At 38.8% G+C, this 22880-nt stretch overlaps 1 pseudogene; it reads left to right on the top strand.

Annotated features, from left to right (window-relative positions):
- The first annotated feature begins 13133 nt into the window (after window positions 1–13133).
- Window positions 13134–14708, top strand: LOC137228618 (stress-induced-phosphoprotein 1 pseudogene; annotated as a pseudogene).
- The last annotated feature ends 8172 nt before the right edge of the window (window positions 14709–22880 follow it).

Genomic DNA, 22880 nt, shown 5'->3' with positions numbered 1-22880 from the left:
GACTGCAATCAAACGAAACATTTTCTATGAAAACAGGAATAAATTAAAAATCAAAAATGAAAAGGTATCTACAAAAATCCTCAAATATTTTAAAGTAACATACTTCTAGGTAACTACTGGGTCAAAGACAAAGTCACAGGGTAATTTAAAAATATTTTAAATTCAACATCAATGTTCTTCAGAATAATTTGTTTTCATACACCCTTTCTCAGGACCAATTGGCTTTGGATGGTCAAAAAAAAAAAAACTTCATTAAAACCATTCAATTGCTTTCCTTGAATCCTTCCTTGGTCAGTCAGTTACCTTTTGTTTTTAACCTCACACCTATAGGAATGGAAAGCTAAAAAAAGCACTGTTATATTCAGTTTGTTATTCAGGGAAAGGTGGAAAATAAATAAAAAGATTTCCAGCTTCCCTTATTTTATAAGTCCAGATATTATTGTTTTCTTTGAGTGTAATGGGTATTAGGACTGTAGAAAATTATGGTTATAACTAGCTTTTTGCAAGTAAAGTGTTTGCAAGTAGGAATGATCTTATAATGTTAACTGTGATGTGAAAAGGAATTATTTTAATGATGGATTTTGATCAAGATAAAATTTTTAAAAATCTACATGTAGACATATCAGTGAAATTGCAGAAAAAAAAAATCTAAAGCAACTAGTTTTTTTTTTTAAGGATAGATTATCTTCAAAAAGGCAAAATGTATACTGACAACTCTACTTAAGCAAGGGCACAATAGAATCAAAGCACAATAGAATTATGCAATCAATGTGCTGAAAGAAAATAATGACCAACATAGAAGTCTACATCCAGCACAAATATCCTTCAGGCATGAAGATGAAATAAAGATATTGTTGGGGAAAAATTTAGAGAATTTACTACCAGCAGACCTTCAGGAAGGAATTAAGTATATCCTTCGGGCAGAAGGAAATCTTAATGGTTTAGAAGGTTAGCTATGTAGGAAGGAAAGAATTCCAAAGAAAGCCATAAATACATGGTAAATCTAAATGAACATTGACTATGTAAAGTAATAATAATAACCTGATGTTTAAAGTATAGAGAGTATTAAAATAGAAAGCATATGTAAATAATAGCATATTGGTTTTATTTTCCTGTGGAGGGTTAAAGTACTAATTAACTTACCATTTCTATCTAGGGTAAACAAAAATTGCCAAATTTTCAGACTAACAGAGAAAAAAGTGGAATTAAAATAATTAATGACTTCATAGAAAAGCAAGAAAGGGGAAAAAACAGAACATAGCATGAGCAGAATAGACAGAAAACAGTAAAATGGTAAATTTAAACCCACATCTGAGGACAGTTCATGGGTGTATGATTGAAAAGAATAACTGATTTAATCACTTTACTTTGTCCTAAGAAGTTCTCCTTAATATGTTCCCATAATTGGAAATTTTAAAATGCTACTTCTCGGGCTTCCCTGGTGGCGCAGTGGTTGAGAATCCGCCTGCTGATGCAGGGGGCACGGGTTCGTGCACCGGTCCAGGAAGATCCCACATGCCGCGGAGCGGCTAGGTCCGTGAGCCATGGCCGCTGAGCCTGCGCGTCCGGAGCCTGTGCTCCACAACGGGAGAGGCCATAACGGTTAGAGGCCCGCGTACCGCAAAAATAAATAAATAAATAAAAATGCTACTTCTTGGATACTTTAGATACTCTTAGCACCAGCAAGGCACTCTGCATGCATCCTGTCTTTTTATCCTCACAATGAACCTGCAAGGCGGGTTTTGTATACCCAAATTGGAGATGAGGATTGCCTGAGGTTGCTCAGGCGGTAAGTGACCAAACAGGATTCAAAACAGTTCAAACTCATCCCAACCAGGATATGCATCCAACCATGACACAATTCTTACCATTTAATAAACAAGGTTTGGTCATGTTATCTAACTATATCTTAAGTTTTTAACTGCCCAGAAGAAACAGAGGGACAAACGTTTTGCAACAAACCCAACTTTTAAAAAGTAAAATTCCTGAGATTCCACAAGTTAAATAAATAGATCTTTAAAACAAATGTACCAAACTTAGCCTACAGTCCTGTGCAAAGATACTCATATTCAAAGCAAGCATTTATGGAGATGCTATGCATCCTATATTTTTCCATTTTGTGGTCCACGGTGCATATGCATTTCAGTTTCTACTTAGATCTTCATGTAATTCTGCCAAGAATATGCATTCATTTCTTGTTAAAAGTAGTTTTCATTTCTGAAGTGATTTATACCGGAGGACAATATAATTACATTAGAAGACATAATAATTTGCAAATTCATTTCCAGCCAAGATTTGTGCAAAATAAAATCTAATTTATGCCAGAGGATATCAAACTTGCTAATCAATTCTTTTTTAATGACTTTCCAGGAAGAAACTCGTGTTGGCTATGATTCTTTACACAGCACTCTTATCTTCCAACCATATTGCTTTTTACAAGTATTCAATCTATTTTTATGCTCTTTCAGAAATGAGGGTTGCATTATCTATTTACCACAAAATGAGAACTTTGTTGCTCAAATGATAAAAAAGGAAGACTTTGATTATTTTCCTTCAAGTCATTTATTTCCAGGTATGTTCACTTTTATTTCCATCACTTCTTTACTACTTGATCCCTAATGCCTTCTGTACTGATCTGATAACTGTATTTTAATATTATTCAATATAATCCTGAAGTGACTGTAGCTTGTCCCAAGACCATTACAAGAGAACAAGTTGGAGAAAGAAAAATCGTCACTAGAAAAGATAAATGGGTGACACACTGGACCTTAAACTCTGTTTCTAATGGAAATTCCCATGCAGTAGATGAAAAGTTACCAGAAAACATGAACTGCCTCATTAACTTTATGCCCAAGTTCTATCAGCAATTGATTTTTAATGCCTATGTTCATCATTTATGAGCTCTTCCCATTCTTTATATACATTTAAAATTAAGCTTTATAAGATGAACTAGTTCCATGGTGATGCTCACTGAATCATCTATATAAAGCACTTTAAAGAATAATTCACAGAGAAGAAACATAAAGCTGATGAGCCAGAATTGTTTTGTGATACAAATTACTGATTATCAAAGTCAAATGTGGCAGCTATAATTGCCACTCTATTTGAAATAACCTTAATAATCGTCAACATATCATGAAGATATTTTTGGAAAAATGGGGCAATATTGTTTTCTTTTTTTGTATTTCCACAGCATCTTTCAGCCAAGGTTTCTGACAATACTACAGTGTGGCCATCTGCATCACCAACATATTTGTCATTGACAGAGAGAAAACAGATTTGGAAATTGTTGCACATCAAAACAAAGCCAATTAAAGTGAGCCAAAGACATCAGTTTTCAAAGCGGGTTCTAAAATGCCAATTCTATAGACTCAGTAAATAATCCATTGAGCTTTGTAGAGTTGCTTGGAATAGTTTTTTTTTTTCTTTTAATAGCCATATTTTAAAAAAGTAAGTAGAAAACTAGTTTTTAAACATGATTTTGTTAGTTTACTTATAGTTGGTGGTGAACAAAACTGTTAAGGCTAGCTTTGCTGTTACTGGAACTAAGTTAAAAATAATTTTCCAGAAGCCAGGTTGATATGGGAGATATTTTTTACTTTACCCCTAGAGGATAGCTAACATTGGCTCACATAGCCAACCTCTGTTGTAAGCCTTGATATATGTTAACTCATTCAATCCTTTCAACACTCCTGTGAAGGAGGTACTATTATTATCAATATTTCAGGAATGAGAAAATGAGGCAGAAGGGAAAAATAAATCACCTGGATCCTTCAGTAGGAAAGGGAAGGATCCCATCTAGGTGGTCTGGCTCAGAAGCCTAATTCTAACCAAAGTGCTATCTCTCTTCAATTGAAGTGTTCAGATTGAGTGTAAAATGTTTTCTTTCATCAAAAGCGTAGAAGAATAGTTGGAGGAATTCTAGTATATTGCAGGAAGCCTCAAAGAATCTTTAAAATGGAGCCACTCATTAATTGGATTACTGAACCATCAGTGGGTTCTTCCCTCTCTAACAGAAGACTGACCTGCAGACTTTCACCTCTGACACTTAAAGTCTTGCTCAGTGCTCTACTTTATATCATTTAATCCTCACAACAACTTTATAGAATACAATGGAATTATCTTCATTTAAATCAACACACGATGTGGACTTTTGTGAAAATGAGGGCAGAGGACACTACAAATATTCTGAAAACGCCAAGGGTTAAATATAGTTCTACATCCTTTTTATATATTTGTGAAAAGTTTTCCCTTAAAAATTTGAGACCTCAAATATCAACAGATATTCTGATAGTCTGTTCTATAACAAAGTTTTCTTTTTCTTTTCTTTTTAACTGAAGCATAGTTGATTTACAATATTGTGTTAGTTTCAGATGTACAGCAAAGTGAATCAGTTGTGTGTGTGTATATATATATATATTTAGATTCTTTTCTTTTTTTAAAAAAATTATTTATTTATTTTTGGCTGTGTTGGGTCTTCGTTGCTGCGCACGGGCTTTCTCTAGTTGCGGTGAGCGAGGGCTACCCTTCGTTGCAGTAAGCGGGCTTCTCATTGCAGTGGCTTCTCTTGTTGCAGAGCACGGGCTCTAGAGCACAGGCTCGGTAGTTGTGGTCCACGGGCTTAGGTGCTCCGCAGCATGTGGGATCTTCCTGGACCAGGGGTTGAACCCGTGTTCCCTGCATTGGCAGACGGATTCTTAACCACTGTGCCACCAGGGAAGTCCCAGATTCTTTTCTAAGTTATTACAAGATATTGAATATAGTTCCCTGTGCTATACAGTAAATCCTTATTGTTTATCTACCATATATATAGTGGTGTGTACCTGTTAATCCCATACTCCTAACCCAACCCCTTTCCCCTTTGGTAACCGTATGTTTTTTTTCTATGTCTGTGAGAGTGTTTCTGTTTTGTAAATTCAATTGTATTATTTTTTTTAGATTCCACATATAAGTGATATCCTATAATATTCGTCTTTCTCTGTCTGGCTTACTTTACTGTGATAATCTCTAGGTCCATCCATTATAACAAAGTCTTTCTAACATAGATAAGTTAATACGGGAGATATATGGGGTGACGATGTTAAGATAATGTGGAAACTGGGTTGGTTCATAAACTGTTTTTCCAAGTCAAGGGCATTCGAAATTGCAGAAACAAAAAAAGGAAAAGAAAAAGCCCTCTGCTGGGCTGGTAACCTGGCAACATGAGCCTTTTTTGGCTGTATTTTAGAAAAATTAGCAACAAGAGCCTATTCGCAGGGCTTTCTCGGAGAGAAGCACCACAGCCTGGGGCAGTTCTTGGCTGCTGGCAGGTCCACTGCCTCCTGTGCCTGCTGTGAATGCAGCCCCACAAGTTCTGCTCTCCATGTCGTTTGGCTTCGTCTCAGCAGAGACTAGTCCTTGCCTAATTAAATTTTGTCCTCATTCCTAGTCTACTGTTTTGTGCGATCTATATTCCTTGTGGCAGATTCCAGCTACACTGAGCTGCCTGGCTTGATGGGCCATTTTAGTCCCCAGTTATGAATGAAGATTTTCTTTTTTTGGTGATGCTTGCTGTTATCAGTGCTCTTCTTATCATTATGTAAGATAGCTTAGAATGCAAAACAATGAAATAATCATAAACATAATCAGATGGAAAATCTTTTTTTAAATGGTAACATATTTTCAGATATTGCAGTTCTCTACCTCCACGTTTGCTTTTTTCCACCAGGTTCTAAACCTGGTGTGTGAGAGAGGAGAATATCAAAGTTGCCAAGGAAAAATTCTGTATAACTCATACCTTTCTACCCTTCCCTTCTGCAAGACTATGTTAGGTTGAAAACCACCATTCTTGTGGGGGAAAAGTGGAGTATAACCTACATTTCCCTAATCCGTCAAAATTTTAAACTCAAGAGTTTCAGGATCCTTAGGAATTTATAGATTTTTTTTTGATGTCAGGTAGGAGGGTTCTATGTTTAAATGCACTTATGTAACAAGCTTTCCTTAGAGCAAGTAAAAGCATCCTGTTTCATGTTAAGTACTACCATGTAAGATGTATCAGTATATATTTTTTGCAGCAATTTTAAAGATTCTTTCAAATCTAGACTGACAAATAGGCTATTTTAAAAATATCGGTTAAAGGGAAAAAACTAAAGACTCCTCCTAATTCTCTGAAGGTTTTCAGAGTAAAATTATTTCCATCTTGATTTTCATTTAAAGAAATCTTAGCTTTTTTTTCTTACTTTAAATATGTATGTACTTTGTCATTTTCTGTATCTCCCAAGTGGCTATTCTTTCCTGAAGTTGGCAGGCATTCCTTTAGGCTGGTGGTCCTCAGGTGAGTAAGAAATGCAGTTGAGATTGAAGAAATGCTGTGTCTGCTCAAATTATCTCCTCTTTCTTCCACTGTGTCTGCTATCTAGCTTGAAATATTTGCTATTAAAATCATACCCCCCATCCCCAAGTTAGACAATTGGGGAAATGTTGAGAATCTCTTTTATTAGTTGGGACAACTGGGTTTTATTTATTTACAATTTATACTCCATGTATTGCCGACATATTTGAGGCAGTCAACAATAAAACTTGTGTCCATTATAGAAATGAAAAGTAATCCTTCCCCTCTTTCGTACTTATCCCTCCTAATAATAAAAAAGCAAAAGTCAACTTTGAATCAACATTTGTTAAAATTGTCAGAAAACATAAGCCAAAATAACATTTGATTATTTCATATCAGAACATTCTGGTAATCTTAGGCAAAGGGGCAACTGGATAGGTAGGAAAAAGATTTTATTTAGGATTAAAGAAATGTGCCAGTTACTAAGATTTTGACTCTCCTTCCAGCTGTTTTATGTGATACTGGAGTGGGGACTGTGCAGACCTCTTTGCCAGATGGCTCCCTATTAAGCTCTACCAATTGTGCTCTGTGTGTGTGGGTGTGTGTGTGTGTGAGAGAGAGAGAGAGAGAGAAGTTTTAAATATGTACAACATCTTTCCTTTGTTCTTCCAGCTCTAAGGGAGGTAGCTGCTTCCTCATTTTCTCTTTTTTGCCTTTTCAGTCACCCAATTAACTTTATACCTAATTGATAATTACTTATGTCCTATTTTCTCTGTTAAGTGACTAGTCTGGCTGCAGTCTCCTAACTAGATCTTAACGGATACCAGGCAGTGTCTCTTAACATGTTTACTTACATGAAGCAGTAAGCCTCCTAAGACAGTCACACACTCTTCCTGAGCTATTAAGGAAAAGGTCTTCCCATAATATCCAATTTTTGTTAAATATAATGTTTCTTTTAACAAAGAAGCATGAAAAGCATTGTTTTATTCCCTTTTTAATTTTTGGAAAAATGCTTATTGTAAAGATTGTAATTTGCTTCCTTTGGATGTGTAAATGGACTATGTTAGTCAGACCCATGATTGCATGAATCACACATGGGTAGGAAAGCTCAAAATCACCCCCCAGGGCTAATTTTTCTATATGATAGCTTGGTAAATAAAATGAGGATTGTGGTCTTAGAAGCTTAAAAACTAAACCCAACTGGAAATCTGGTTTCTTTAATGATTCACTATCAGAATATTTAAAAACAAAAAAATTTTAAAGTTGTTAGAAAGACTGCTAGTTCTATAAAGAAAGGTGATTATATTAAGAGTCAGTGATTATTTTTTGCATGAAATTTAACTTTCAGCTTTCTGACAAGCCACAGCACCATTGTTGTTATGGACAAGTAAAGTTCACTTTTTCTTCCACAGATTAGTCCATTCATTATAGGAAAGTACAATCACCAAGGCTCAGGGATTTCCAGGACTACTGTATAATGAAACATATGGCCAAGGAGTCCAGAAAAAAGGGCAATATAAGGGCCAAGGTTATGAGGCAGGAAGGACCTGGATTTTGAGTTCAAAAAGAAGGTAGAAGCCAAATTTACTTAGGATTACCTTAACAGTGGAGCACAGAAGACAGAGGAATAGCATATTTAAAATGCTGGAAGAAAAAACTATCAACCAAGAAATCTATACCCGGCAAACTTTGAGAGAACTTAGACCTGCCTAACAAATATTTACTAAAGAAAGTCCTTCAGACTACTAAGAAATGACTCAGGATGGTGACTTGAATCCACAGGAAGAAACAAAGAGCACCAGAGGGCTTCTCTGGCGGTGCAGTTGTTGAGAGTCTGCCTGCCGATGCAGAGGACATGGGTTTGTGCCCCAGTCCGGGAAGATACCACATGCCGTGAAGCGGCTGGGCCCGTGAGCCATGGCTGCTGAGCCTGCGCGTCCGGAGCCTGTGCTCCACAACGGGAGAGGCCACAGCAGTGAGAGGCCCACATACCACAAAAAAAAAGAAAAAAAGAGCACCAGAAATGGTAAATATGTGGGTAACTATAAAAAAAAAATGTATAAATATCCATTTTCTTTTCTTATAATTACTTTAAGAGACGTAAGATCCAAATGTCCATTGGCAAGTGGAGGAGTAAACAATGATACGGAATATTTTCATTATGACAAGGATCCCTATGTTGCCCTTTCATAATCACACTCACTCCCTTCCCCACTGTACCACCCACTCCACTCCCTGCCCTGTCCCGGACCCCTGGCAACCACTAATGTCTCCTCAATTTGTATAATTTTGTCATTTCAAGAATGTTGTATGTTGGAATCACACAGATATTATCTAACCTTTTTGGATTGGGTTTTTTTCACTCATCACTATTCCCTGGAGATTCATTCAAATCGTTGCATGTATGAATAATTCATTTCTTTTTATTACTGAGTAGTATTCAAGGTTATGAATTCCAGTTCCTTTAGTCATTCACCCACTAAAGAATGTTTATTTCCAGTTTTTGGCTATTCTGAATAAAGCTGTTATAGACATTTGTTTACAAGTTTTACATGAGGATAAGTTTTTATTTTTCTGGGATAAACACCCAAGAGTACAACTGCTGGATATTATGGTAGTTGCATGTTTAGTTTAAGAAACTGCCAAACTGTTTTGCAAGAGTGGCGAGGAATTATCTTTTAAAAACTTCTAGGCGTCTACAAGAGACCCACTTCAGACCTAGAGACACATACAGACTGAAAGTAAGGGGATGGAAAAAGATATTTCATGCAAATGGAAACCAAAAGAAAGCTGGAGTAGCAATTCTCATATCAGACAAAATAGACTTTAAAATAAAGACTATTAGAAGAGACAAAGCAGGACACTACATAATGATCAAGGGATCGATCCAAGAAGAAGATATAACAATTGTAATATTTATGCACCCAACACAGGAGCACCTCAATACATAAGGCAAATACTAACAGCCATAAAAGGGGAAATCGACAGTAACACATTCATAGTAGGGGACTTTAACACCGCACTTTCACCAATGGACAGATCATCCAAAATAAAAATAAAGAAGGAAACACAAGCTTTAAGTGATATATTAAACAAGATGGACTTAACTGATATTTATAGGACATTCCATCCAAAAACAACAGAATACACATTTTTCTCAAGTGCTCGTGGAACATTCTCCAGGATACATCATATCTTGGGTCACAAATCAAGCCTTGGTAAATTTAAGAAAATTGAAATTGTTTCAAGTATCTTTTCTGACCACAACGCTATGAGACTAGATACCAATTACAGGAAAAGATCTGTAAAAAATACAAACACATGGAGGCTAAACAATACACTATTAATAACAAAGTGATCACTGAAGAAATCAAAGAGGAAATTAAAAAATACCTAGAAACAAATGACAATGGAGACACGATGACCCAAAATCTATGGGATGCAGCAAAAGCAGTTCTAAGAGGGAAGTTTATAGCAATACAATCCTACCTCAAGAAACAGGAAACATCTCAAATAAACAACCTAATCTTGCACCTAAAGCAATTAGAGAAAGAAGAACAAGAAAACCCCAAAGTTAGCAGAAGGAAAGAAATCAGATCAGAAATAAATAAAAAAGAAATGAAAGAAATGATAACAAAGATCAATAAAATTAAAAGCTGGTTCTTTGAGAAGATAAACAAAATTAATAAACCATTAGCCAGACTTATCAAGAAAAAAAAGGGAGAAGACTCAAATTAATAGAATTAGAATTGAAAAAGGAGAAGTAACAACTGACACTGCAGAAATACAAAAGATCATGAGAGATTACTACAAGCAACTCTATGCCAAGAAAATGGACAACCTGGAAGAAATGGACAAATTCTTAGAAATGCACAACCTGACAAGACTGAATCAGGAAGAAATAGAAAATATGAACAGACCAATCACAAGCACTAAAATTGAAACTGTGTTTAAAAATCTTCCTCCAACAAACAAAAGCCCAGGACCAGATGGCTTCACAGGTGAATTCTATCACACATTTAGAGAAGAGCTAACACCTATCCTTCTCAAACTCTTCCAAAATATAGCAGAGGGAGGAACACTCCCAAACTCATTCTACGAGGCCACCATCATCTTGATACCAAAACCAGACAAGGATGTCACAAAGAAAGAAAACTACAGGCCAATATCACTGATGAACATAGATGCAAAAATCCTCAACAAAATACTAGCAAACAGAATCCAACAGCACATTAAAATGATCATACACTATGATCAAGTGGGGTTTATTCCAGGAATGCAAGGATTCCTCAATATACGCAAAACAATCAATGTGATATACCATATTAACATATTGAAGGAGAAAAACCATATGATCATCTCAATAGATGCAGAGAAAGCTTTCGACAAAATTCAACACCATTTATGATAAAAACCCTCCAGAAAGTAGGCATAGAGGGAACTTTCCTCAACATAATAAAGGCCATATATGACAAACCCACAGCCAACATCGTCCTCAATGGTGAAAAACTGAAAGCATTTCCACTAAGATCAGGAACAAGACAAGGTTGCCCACTCTCAACACTCGTATTGAACATAGTTTTGGTAGTTTTAGCCACAGCAATCAGAGAAGAAAAGGAAATAAAAGGAATCCAAATCGGAAAAGAAGAAGTAAAGCTGTCACTATTTGCAGATGACATGATAGTATACAGAGAATCCTAAAGATGAAAACTGCTAGAGCTAATCAATGAATTTGGTAAAGTAGCAGGATACAAAATTAATGCACAGAAATCTCTGGCATTCCTATACACTAATGATGAAATATCTGAAAGTGAAATCAAGGAAACACTCCCATTTACCACTGCAACAAAAAGAATAAAATATCTAGGAATAAACCTATATAAGGAGACAAAAGACCTGTATGCAGAAAATTATCAGACACTGATGAAAGAAATTAAAGATGATACAAATAGATGGAGAGATATACCATGCTTGGATTGGAAGAATCAACATTGTGAAAATGACTCTACTACCCAAAGCAATCTACAGATTCAATGCAATCCCTATCAAACTACCACTGGCATTTTTCACAGAACTAGAACAAAAAAATTTCACAATTTGTATGGAAACACAAAAGACCCCGAATAGCCAAAGCAGTCTTGAGAAAGAAAAATGGAGCTGGAGGAATCAGGTTCCCTGACTTCAGACTCTACTACAAAGCTACAGTAATCAAGACAGTATGGTACTGGCACTAAAACAGAAAGATAGATCAATGGAACAGGATAGAAAGCCCAGAGATAAACCCATGCACATATGGTCACCTTATCTTTGATAAAGGAGGCAGGAATGTACAGGAGAAAGGACAGCCTCTTCAATAAGTGGTGCTGGGAAAACTGGACAGGTACATGTAAAAGTATGAGATTAGATCACCCCCTAACATCATACACAAAAATAAGCTCAAAATGGATTAAAGACCTAAATATAAGGCCAGAAACTATCAAACTCTTAGAGGAAAACATAGGCAGGACACTCTATGACATAAATCACAGCAAGATCCTTTTGGACCCATCTCCCAGAGAAATGGAAATAAAAACAAAAGTAAACAAATGGGACCTAATGAAACTTCAAAGGTTTTGCACAGCAAAGGAAACCATAAACAAGACAAAAAGACAACCCTCAAAATGGGAGAAAATATTTGCAAATGAAGCAACTGACAAAGGATTAATCTCCAAAATTTACAAGCAGCTCATGCAGCTCAATAACAAAAAAAACAAACAACCCAATCCAAAAATGGGCAGAAGACCTAAGTAGACATTTCTCCAAAGAAGATATACAGACTGCCAACAAACACATGAAAGAATGCTCAAATTCATTAATCATTAGAGAAATGCAAATCAAAACTACAATGAGATATCATCTCACACCAGTCAGAATGGCCATCATCAAAAAATCTAGAAACAGTAAATGCTGGAGAGGGTGTGGAGAAAAGGGAACACTCTTGCACTGCTGGTGGGAATGTAAATTGATACAGCCACTGTGGAGAACAGTATGGAGGTTCCTTAAAAAACTACAAATAGAACTACCATATGACCCAGCAATCCCACTACTGGGCATATACCCTGAGAAAACCATAATTCAAAAAGAGTCATGTACCAAAATGTTCATTGCAGCTCTATTTACAATAGCCCGGAGATGGAAACAACCTAAGTGTCCTTCATCAGATGAATAGATAAAGAAGATGTGGCACATATATACCATGGACTATTACTCAGCCATAAAAAGAAACGAAATTGAGCTATTTGTAATGAGGTGGGTGGACCTAGAGTCTGTCATACAGAGTGAAGTAAGTCAGAAAGAAAAAGACAAATACCGTATGCTAACACATATATATGGAATTTAAGAAAATAAAAAATGTCATGAAGAACCTAGGGGTAAGACAGGAATAAAGACACAGACCTACTAGAGAACGTACTTGAGGATATGGGGAGGGGGAAGGGTAAGCTGTGACAAAGTGAGAGTGAGGCATGAACATATATACACTACCAAATGTAAGGTAGATAGCTAGTGGGAAGCAGCCGCATAGCGCAGGGAGATCAGCTCAGTGCTTTGTGACCTCCTGGAGGGATGGGATAGGGAGGGTGGGAGGGAGGGAGAAGTAAGAGGGAAGAGATGTGGGGACATATGTATATGTATAACTGATTCACTTTGTTATAAAGCAGAAACTAACACACCATTGTAAAGCAATTATACTCCAATAAAGATGTAAAAAGAAAAAAAAAAAACAACTTCTAGGCTGCGAACCGGGAGCAGATCAAGTCTATTGAATGGTGTTTGCCGCCAGGCTATGGAGCAGGCAAATGAGCTAAAATGAAGGGCAATAAGGCCCTGAGTGCTGGCAGCATGGATGGTGGATTACAGTGCCGCTCTGAGGCAGTTAAGTCAGACCCCCAGGCCCATGTGCTCTCCAGCAATTGCTCAGCATTCTACACCAAGAACAGAGACCGCCAGAAGGCTTATGAGGATGGTTGCAAAACCATTGACTTAAAACCTGACTGGGGCAAAGGATATTTCCAAAAAGCAGCAGCTCTTGAGTTCTTAAACTTATTTAAATCCGCCACTCGAACCTATGACAAGGTTTTAAAACATGAAGCAAACGATCCTCAGCTCAAAGAGGGTTTACAGAATATCGAGCCTCAGTCAGCAGAGATGAAATTCAAGAATGCTTTCAACATGTCCGATCTGCACCAGAAGTTGGAGAGTGATCCCAGGTCAAGGACACTGCTCATGGATCCTACCTACCAGGAACTGATAGAACAATGTCAAACAGGCCGTCTGACCTGGGCAAAAACTGCAACATCCCCAGATCGTGACTACCCTCAGTGTCTCCTTCGAGGCTATCTGGGCAGTACGGATGAGGAGGAAGAAGTTGAGACACCTCCACCACCACCTTCTCCCTAAAAGGAGACCAAGTCAGAGCCAATGGAAGAAGATATTCCAGGGAATAATAAGCAGGCACTGAAAGAAAAAGTTGGGGAAGGATGCCTGTAAGCAAAAAGACTTTGACACAGCCTTGAAACAGTATGACAGAAGCAACGGCCAGGACCCCACCAACATGACTCGCATGACCAATCAAGCAGCCATGTATTTCACAAAGGGCGACGAGAGTGAATGACAGGAGCTTTGTGAGAAGGCCATTGAAGAGAGGCTAGACAAGAAGACTATCCTCGACAGATTGCCAAAGCTTATGTCAAATTGACAGAGCCTATTTCAAAGAAGGAAAGTACAAGGATGCCATCCATTTCTACAAATCTCTGGCAGAGCACTGAACCCCAGATGTGCTCAAGAAATGCCAACAGGCAGAGAAAATCCTGAAGGAGCAAGAGTGGCTAGACCACATAAACCCTGGCCTGGCTTTGGAAATATCCCCAGGCCAGGAAGCACTATACAGAAGCCATCAAACAGGAACCCAAGAGATACCAAATTGTACAGCAGTCGAGCTACCTGCTTCATCAAAGTCCTGGAGTTTCAGCTGCCACTCAAGGACTGTGAGGAGTGTATCCAGCTAGAACTGACCCTCACCAAGGGTTATACACGGAAAGCAGCTGCCCTGAGAAGCAATGAAGGACCATACAAAATCCATGGATGTCTGCCAGAAGGCACTAGACCTGGACTCCATTGTAAGGAGGTAGCAGATGTTCACCATGGCTACATGATGGTCCTGTACAACCAACATGACAGCCCTGAAGATGTGAAGCGATGGGCCATGGCCAAGGTGCAGCAGATGAGTGACCTGGCCATGTGGCTCATCCTGCAACAGATGCAGAAGGACCCCCAAGCACTCAGCGGACACATGAAGAATCCTGTAATAGTGCAGAAGATCCAGAAGCTGCTAGATATGGGTCTGATTGCAATTCAGTGATGACTTGCTCATCATAACCCTTCCCTTCACCCTCATGTGGAAAAAGGAGCGGGAACTGTGGCAAGCAGCATAGAGCAGAAGAGAGAAGGGGAAAAGGCGAACATCTTCTCTATATGTTTATACAGACCTGTGTGGAAGATACAGAGACTTATACTGGAGTCATTTGTGCGGCCTCTGGGCCCTCCTAGCACACACACGGTCTCTCCTGCTGCCCCAGAGTTTCATGTGTCCCACCCCTGGCGCTCAAGTCACTGTCCCAGCTGCTCTCGCATAGTTGGTGATTTGGGGGCCGGGAGTAGGCATGTATGTGGAGGGGAGGGTATTCTTCCCAAACTCAGGCCCCAAGTGTCTTCACACTATTAGCTCCATGACCCCTTCACCAACAACACAAGCCAGTCCAGCATGGTCACATGTTTTAAAAAAAAAAAGAAAAGAAAAAGTAGTTCTGTTTATTGTTAGGACTGACCAGACAAGAGAAAGACAAAGAAAATACATCTTTGTTCAAGCTTAGTTCTTTTAGAGGAATAGGAAACTAGAAGTCAATTCAGATCCTCTTATCATAGCTTAATTAATGAGAAAAGGTGACAGTGCATTATTATCAAGGTGTCTTTGAAAAAAAAAAGCAATTTATTAATAAAAGCAGCTTAAAACTTCACAACTATTTTTAAAGTTGACCTAAGAGCTCAGTATCTGAAGTGCTTTCGCGGTCTACTGATGTAATATTTGGCACTGAGCAGACTGAATGTTTTACTCAACGTTTTGGGATTAAAATACAGAAACGTTGTTCCCATGTTCCCAAGTATGTAAACCTATTTATCTTGATTTATTTTTATAAAAGAACAAGGCCTCAGAAATACAGATACATGTTCTCTTCCCCAAAACAAAATGAACTGTATCCTTTGAAGCTGAAAAATAAAAATTTCAGAAGATTTTTGAATAATTTAGAAAGTTCTAAACCTTGAGACATAATATTCCAATTATGAAATCGTTACTGCACAGCAAGTAATTTTGGCCCAAATCTGTTCTCTTGAAATCTGAAGTCAACAGGAGTTCTGTGCAGGAGAAAAATCACGTGCAACCAGTACAGGGCCACTCCTAACCTTAAAGCTTTTCAGTTCATGAAATATCTATGCATCCTAAATCGGATTTAAAAGTCATCACAGGCATCTACCTGCAGGCAAACTATTCAGTGTTTTCTGCTTTCTCCACATACCAGCTGCTTAGGGTCCTACCCACTCCAGTTGAGTATTTCATACTATTCTCTACGCAACTCTATTCCACCACATCTGAATATCTGAATGCAAGAGATCATAGCTCCCAAGATATTTGGTGCAGAAAGGTCCCTAGAAGTCCTATGTATAATCACTGTGAGGTCTTCAGTTTCTTTTATACAGACAAAAGTCACTTCTCATCATTGATGACATTTCCCTCCTCATTCTATCCAGGTAGGAGCTGCTACAATGTCTTTCTTTGTTCCTATCAGTTATGTATTATCAACATTCATTTACCCCTGTAGCATTTTGTATTAATTCACTATTCTTATCCGGAAAATAAAAATTTTATTTAAGTTTTTTCTAATTAGTCCAGTAGAATTCCTTCCTTTCCCATAATAACCCTCTTAACGATGAATTTTTATTTCTTATTAGTTGTTATAATACTGGCTTACTTGAAGGAGTTGTAGCCTTTCCTTGTATTGAATAAATATAACACATATTCAATGAATGCCTACTATTTTCACTGTGATATCACTGGAAATTCTGTGGTGTAAAAGATGGATAAATTTCCTACCCTAATGGAGCTTACAGCCTAATGGTGAAGAGAGACATTAAACCGATCATCACACAAGTAATTAATTACAATGCTAGCAAGCATAAGAAAAAACAATGCTACAAATGTACGCATAAAGGGACTGGTAATCTGGCAGGAATTGTAGGCTAGCAAAAATGATGCTCAGGGCTTCCCTGGTGGCGCAGTCGTTGAGATTCCGCCTGCTGATGCAGGCGACATGGGTTCGTGCCCCGGTCCGGGAAGATCCCACGTGCCGCGGAGCAGCTAGGCCCGTGAGCCATGGCCATTGAGCCTGCACGTCCGGAGCCTGTGCTCCGCAACGGGAGAGGCCACAACAGTGAGAGGCCCGCGTACCGCAAAAAAAAAAAAGATGCTCAGCCTGAGATCTGATAATGATTAGGAGTTAACAGAGACAAACGGAAGAAGTGTGTTACTAGAGTGAAAAGGATTTTGGCCTAGTTAGGAACTCACAGAATGTCACTGTGTCTGGAACTCAGAGCATAAAGGGGAGAAAGCTGCGAAAGAAAGCTGGAGCCAGATCCTGCTGAGTCTAGTAGGCTCTGAATTTTATTCAAGTTGCATTTGAAGTATTTTTAAGCAAGGGATTGCCATGATCAGCTTTGTACTTTAAAAGGATCACTCCTGGAAAATGAAACAAAGTAACCATATGACTTAGATGGCTGGTGGTGGTGGTGGTGGGGGGTGCCGAGAACAAAAGTGGATGACGGAGGACTATTAGGGGCCTTTTATAGATGCCTAGGAGAGAAATGATGGATTTCTTGGATGATTGTGTTGGTATTGAAGAGGAAAAATACCTTAAACGTAAAGCTAATGAGATGTGGTTTTTTAACCACAGCAACTGCATGGCTTGGATAGGTTTAAGGTATATGATTTCATTGGGACATGTTTGAATATGGGCTAGAATATGAGTTCCAGGATGATAGCTTTTTTGGCTTTTTTGTTCACTGTTGCAACCTGTGCCTCCAGAGACATTCAAGTTGAGATGTTGAATAGGCAGCGAGATTATATGGAATTGCAGCTCAGAAGAGAGATTTGGGTTGGTATTAAAAATGTGGGAGTCAGGACTTCCCTGGTGGTCCAGTGGTTAAGAATCTGCCTTCCAATGCAGGGGACAAAGGTTCGATCCCTGGTCAGGGAACTAAGATCCTACATGCTGAGGAGCAACTAAGGCCTGCAACTAAGACCCAACACAGCCAAATAAATAAAAAATTTTTTTAATGTGGGAGTCTATTGTATATTAATGCATATATGAGGAATCTAGAAAAATGGTACAGGTGAGCCAGTTTGCAAGGCAGAAATAGAGACACAGATGTAGAGAACAAGCGTACGGACACCAAGGGGGGAAAGCAGGGTGGTGGTGGTGGGATGAATTGGGAGATTGGGATTGACATGTATACACTAATATGTATAAAGTAGATAGCTAATAAAAAAATAAAATAAATAAACTTTGTACCTGTTTTTAGAAAGAGAAATGTGCGAGTCAGCAGGATGTAGAATGTAGGTCCTCTCAGAAGCCAGGACAATACTGAGCTCCTCTAGGGGAAGGCTGAAGAGTGGGAAAGTCAAGATCAAGCACCGGTGACCAGCTCGCCTTCTAACAGCTCTCTGCAGCACCATGCGGTTGCCAAAGCATTTAATCATTCTCATCATGATCTCTGTGAGACCCAGTCCTTGTGCTGAAGATGTTCAGGCCCCGGTATCTCCCATTACAGCATTCAATTTAGACCTGTTCCACAGGAATACTAAGCCCTTCATCTCTCTCTCTCTCCACTCCTTCTTTCAAGAGCAGTGGATGGAAGGAAATTTAGGAAAATGGGTTACAGTATAAAATGGAACATAATGCTGAACTGTTGATGGAAGATACAGACTTTTTAAAAATTAATTTATTTTAATTTTTTCGGCTGCATTGGGTCTTCGTTGCTGCGTGCAGTCTTTCTCTAGTTGCAGTGAGCGGGGGGCTACTCTTCATTGTAGTGCGCGGGCTTCTCATTGTGGTGGCTTCTCGTTTCGGAGCACAGGCTCTAAGTGCGCGGGCTTCAGTAGTTGTGGCACGTGGGCTCAGTAGTTGTGGCTCACGGGCTCTAGAGCGCAGGCTCAGTAGTTGTGGTGCATGGGCTTAGTTGCCCCGCGGCACGTGGGATCTTCCCAGACCAGGGCCCGAACCTGTGTCCCCTGCATTGGCAGGTGGATTCTTAACCACTGCGCCACCAGGGAAGTCTGGAAGATACAGATTTAATGCTTGACTCTTTCTAGCTATCAGGGCCCAAGTCAGGGTGGTAGGGTACGTTTTTTAGCCACGAAGTCATTTCTACGCTCTTTATAACTCAGCATACATTTCACACTTAATTTTTCCTTAATACAATACTGGTTAATAAAATGAGATCTCTTCATAGTATGACAGTTGTTAAAAAGGCAAAACTTCTAAAAACCAAACTGGTTAGAACCGGTTTAGAACCAGATTCATTTTTAGAAGTACCTATCTTATACAACAATGAATTCAAAAGTGTAATCTGTTTATTCTATCTATGTGCTTATCAGAATGTAAACTGCACTAGATAACCAGTACAAACTGTCACCGAAATGGAGAAACCAGAAGTCACTGAGAGTTATGTTAAAAGGCAAAAACAACCACCAAACACTCTGCTCTGTGTCCAGAATAATTAAACATTATTTCTTTCGTAAGCAAGTTGAAGTGATTTCTTTTCAAAAGACAGAGTTTAAAGATGCAGTCTGCATAAGATGCTCTTCTCAGTACATGGCCCCCAAAGAATCTCTAGTTAATGAAGTTCATTGAATAAATATGGCTATCATCGTAACTGATATCATTAGTTGAAGAGAGTTTAAATTTTTTCTTAATACTATTAATATACGCATTACATGACCTTAAAAAAACCTGTTAGTCTAATGAAAGTGTTGTTAGGCTGGTGACACACAAACAGGCCATTCTATACAATGGGAATAATGATGCTTGCCTCAAAAGATTGTTGTGAGAATTAACTGAATTAATGTTTGGAAAGCATTCAGAGCGGCCTCTGACACATAGCAAGCCAAATTAGTGTTGGCTACTATTGCTGCTGTGACTACTTACAGATATAGCTTCTGTTTATCTGCATTAGAGAGATCCTCAGGGTGGGGATTACAGCTATGTTGGAATTACAGTTATTATTATGGTAGTCCCCCCTTATCCTTGGGGAATAAATTCTTTTTTGCGTGTGTTTGTTTTTTTTTTTTTTTTTTTTGGCTGCGTTGGGTCTTCGTTGCTGTGCGCGGGCTTTCTCTAGTTGCGGCGAGCGGGGGCTACTCGTCATTGTGGTGCGTGGGCTTCTCACTGCTGTGGCTTCTCTTGTTGTGAAGCACGGGCTCTAGGGCACATGAGCTTCAATAGTTGTGGTGTGCAGGCTCAGCAGTTGTGGCTTGTGGGTTCTAGAGCGCAGGCTCAGTAGTGGTGGCTCATGGGCCCAGTTGCTCCACAGCATGTGAGATCTTCCCTGACCAGGGATTGAATCCGTGTCCCCTGCATTGGCAGGCAGATTCTTAACCACTGCGCCACCAGGGAAGTCCCAGGAGATAAATTCTAAGACCCCCAGCAGATGTCTGAAACTGCAGATAGTACTGAACTCTATACATACTATGTTTTTTCCTATACACACATACTTATGATAAAGTTTAAGTTATAAACCAGATACAGTAAGAGATTAACAATAGCTAATAAGATAGAACAATTATTACCATACTGTAATAAAAGTTATGTGAATGTGATCTCTCTCTTTCAAAATATCTTATTGTCCAAATTTAATACCTGTTCCATCTTAACTAAGCATGTAACGTGCACTGTGGCTGTAACATGTGTGGTTTGAGGTACACCAGGAAAACTACCATGAATTTCTTTTTCCCTTTCCACAAAATCACAAATAAAAGGTCTTTGCAACCTCAGCACATGATTTTTTTTCTTAAGTTGAAACTTTCACCTTCTCACTTAAAGGAAGCACTTTATGACTCCTCTTTGGCATATCCAAGTTGCCAGCATCACTACTCTTGCACTTTGGGGGCATTATTAAGTAAAATAAAGGTTACTTGAACACAAGCACTAAAATATCATGACAGGCCATCTGGTAACCAAGATGATGCTAAGTGACTAATGGGCAGGACATGCTGGACAAAGGGATGATTCATGTCCCATGCAGGATGGGGCAGGTTGGTGAGAGAGAACGGCATGCAATTTAAAACTTATGAATTGTTTACTTCTGGAATTTTCCATTTAATATTTTTGGACTGTGGTTGACTGTGGGTAGCTGAAATTGTAGAAAGCAAAACTGTGGCTAAGCGGGGACGACTGTATTTTTAAAAATATGTTACATTGGGTACTAAGCGGGAATTCTGTACATAAATCAAATATTTCTAAGGCACTAGAAGAGCCACTATTCAAAAAACTTCTTTAAGCACATAATTGCTTTTTCAGGACTACCCCTAAGAAAGTAAATTTCCCTTCTGCCACCACATTCCCCTAGCAGCTGTGCCAGTTTGCCTGTGTCAGCCTATTTGAGAACTGGTTCCAGCCTGTGTTGGAAGGGAGTTTGTGGCAAGAGTTGACATGGCCAATAACCTTGGCTAATATATGTCTCAGCTGTGAAAATCATTGATTGACGTTTTCCATTATCAGTCATTCTTACCTTTCCTGCAATGGTCAAATGCCAGTTGTCTGTCTCCTGGCCCACCCTTCATTTTTCCCTAGGCCTACTCAAAGTTTGTCCTCATGACCCTCAGCCAATGTTTGTCCTGGCTCCTCTCAATGCTTCCTGGAATATCAGAACAGGCTGATCACTGGAGTCTGTCTCTGGACCGTTCTGACCCCCTCTCAAATCTACAGTCTTTACTTAGGCCCTTTGACCGTTTTTCTGGTTCTGCCGTCCTGTAGGCCTGTCTGTTGCTGGCTGCACCTTAGTATAAAAGATGATTGAGGAAATTGCTGTGGACCCACAGGTTTCTATATCTTTGAAGACAATTATGAGTCCTCCTGAATTCTTTTCTTGCCTTCTGCTCTGTATCCTCCTCCCCCTGCCTGAGCGTTTCGTAAGAAATGGAAGGAATGATGAGCATGCTAGTAGGTAGATGGGTATAAATCATTGTGGCCCATTTCAAAACTGTTTTCTCTCCTTCCCTCCTTCCCTACAATACAACCTGCAGCAAAAACGCTGGGTTAGCTTCCTTCTGGTCTCCCATGATGGAGCTGGGAGGGGCCCAAGCCTATACAGAGTTGATTGACCAAGGTTTTTCATCTTGGTTCTTCAGAAGAAATCAAGAAGAAAATCCAGCCTTTGTGGCAAGGTCCCCCAGCATGCCCACCAATGGAAACACCTAGGAGTACAGCACATGAACCCTGTTTCCTGCCTCACTGTAAACACAAACCAGGACAAGTTAGAGCCACAGACCTACTTCCAATAAGAGCTCTACTCAGTTCAAGGAGATGGTCCAAACTTAAGGATTATTGGTGCTTGTGAATTCACACAGGCCTATGGCTGTTGAGCCAAGTCTCAAGAAGCAAGTGGAGGTCTTTCCTATTCTTCCATTGCCCGTTAGCTTCCAGCATTGCTAGAGCCCACTCAACTAGAGAGGACTTACCAGTAATTTTCTAAAGTGAGCCAACCATTGGAACAACATTCAGCAATAAACAGGAATGAATTCCTGACACACATAACATGGATGAACCTCAAAATAATCATGCCTAGTGGAAGCCAGACAAGACAAGAGCACAAACTTACTATGTGATTCCACTTACATAAAATTCCAGATAATGCAAACTAATCTATAGTGACAGGAAATAGATCAGTGGTATCAAGAGGATGGGGAGGGAGCCCACAAGAAGGAAAGGGAGAAAAGGATCACAACGTGGCAGGAGGAAACTTTTGGGGGTGATGGATATATTCATTATCCTGACTTTAGTGCTGGTTTCATGAGTATACACATGTGTCAAAACTTACAAAACTGCCCATTTAAAATATGTTCTATTTATTGTAGGTTAATTATATCTCAATAAAGAAGTGTAATTTAAGAAGTGTATATCCACCTCCAACTATTAATATGGTAAATTATATTACTGAATTTCCTAAAGTTAAACCAACCCTGCATTCATGGGAATATATCTCATGTGGTCATGATGTATTAGTTTCTTAATGTGGTATTGGATTCTGTTTGCCAATATGTTTTTGCATTCTCAATCTTTTTGTCTTTTATTTCTTTAGGTAGTTATTTATTGCCAATATTGGAAAATCCCATTGTCTGAATTCCATATTATCTAAATCTATCATTTGTTGTGTTTGCAGACTTTCAAACAAGAGTTTGTTAATTTTTCACTGGGAATTTTTA

The sequence above is a fragment of the Pseudorca crassidens genome, chromosome 8 (genome assembly GCF_039906515.1).
Source record: "Pseudorca crassidens isolate mPseCra1 chromosome 8, mPseCra1.hap1, whole genome shotgun sequence".
Lineage (NCBI taxonomy): Eukaryota > Metazoa > Chordata > Mammalia > Artiodactyla > Delphinidae > Pseudorca > Pseudorca crassidens.
Note: the sequence above shows the minus strand (reverse complement) of the source record. Positions and strands in the feature narration are given on the sequence as shown.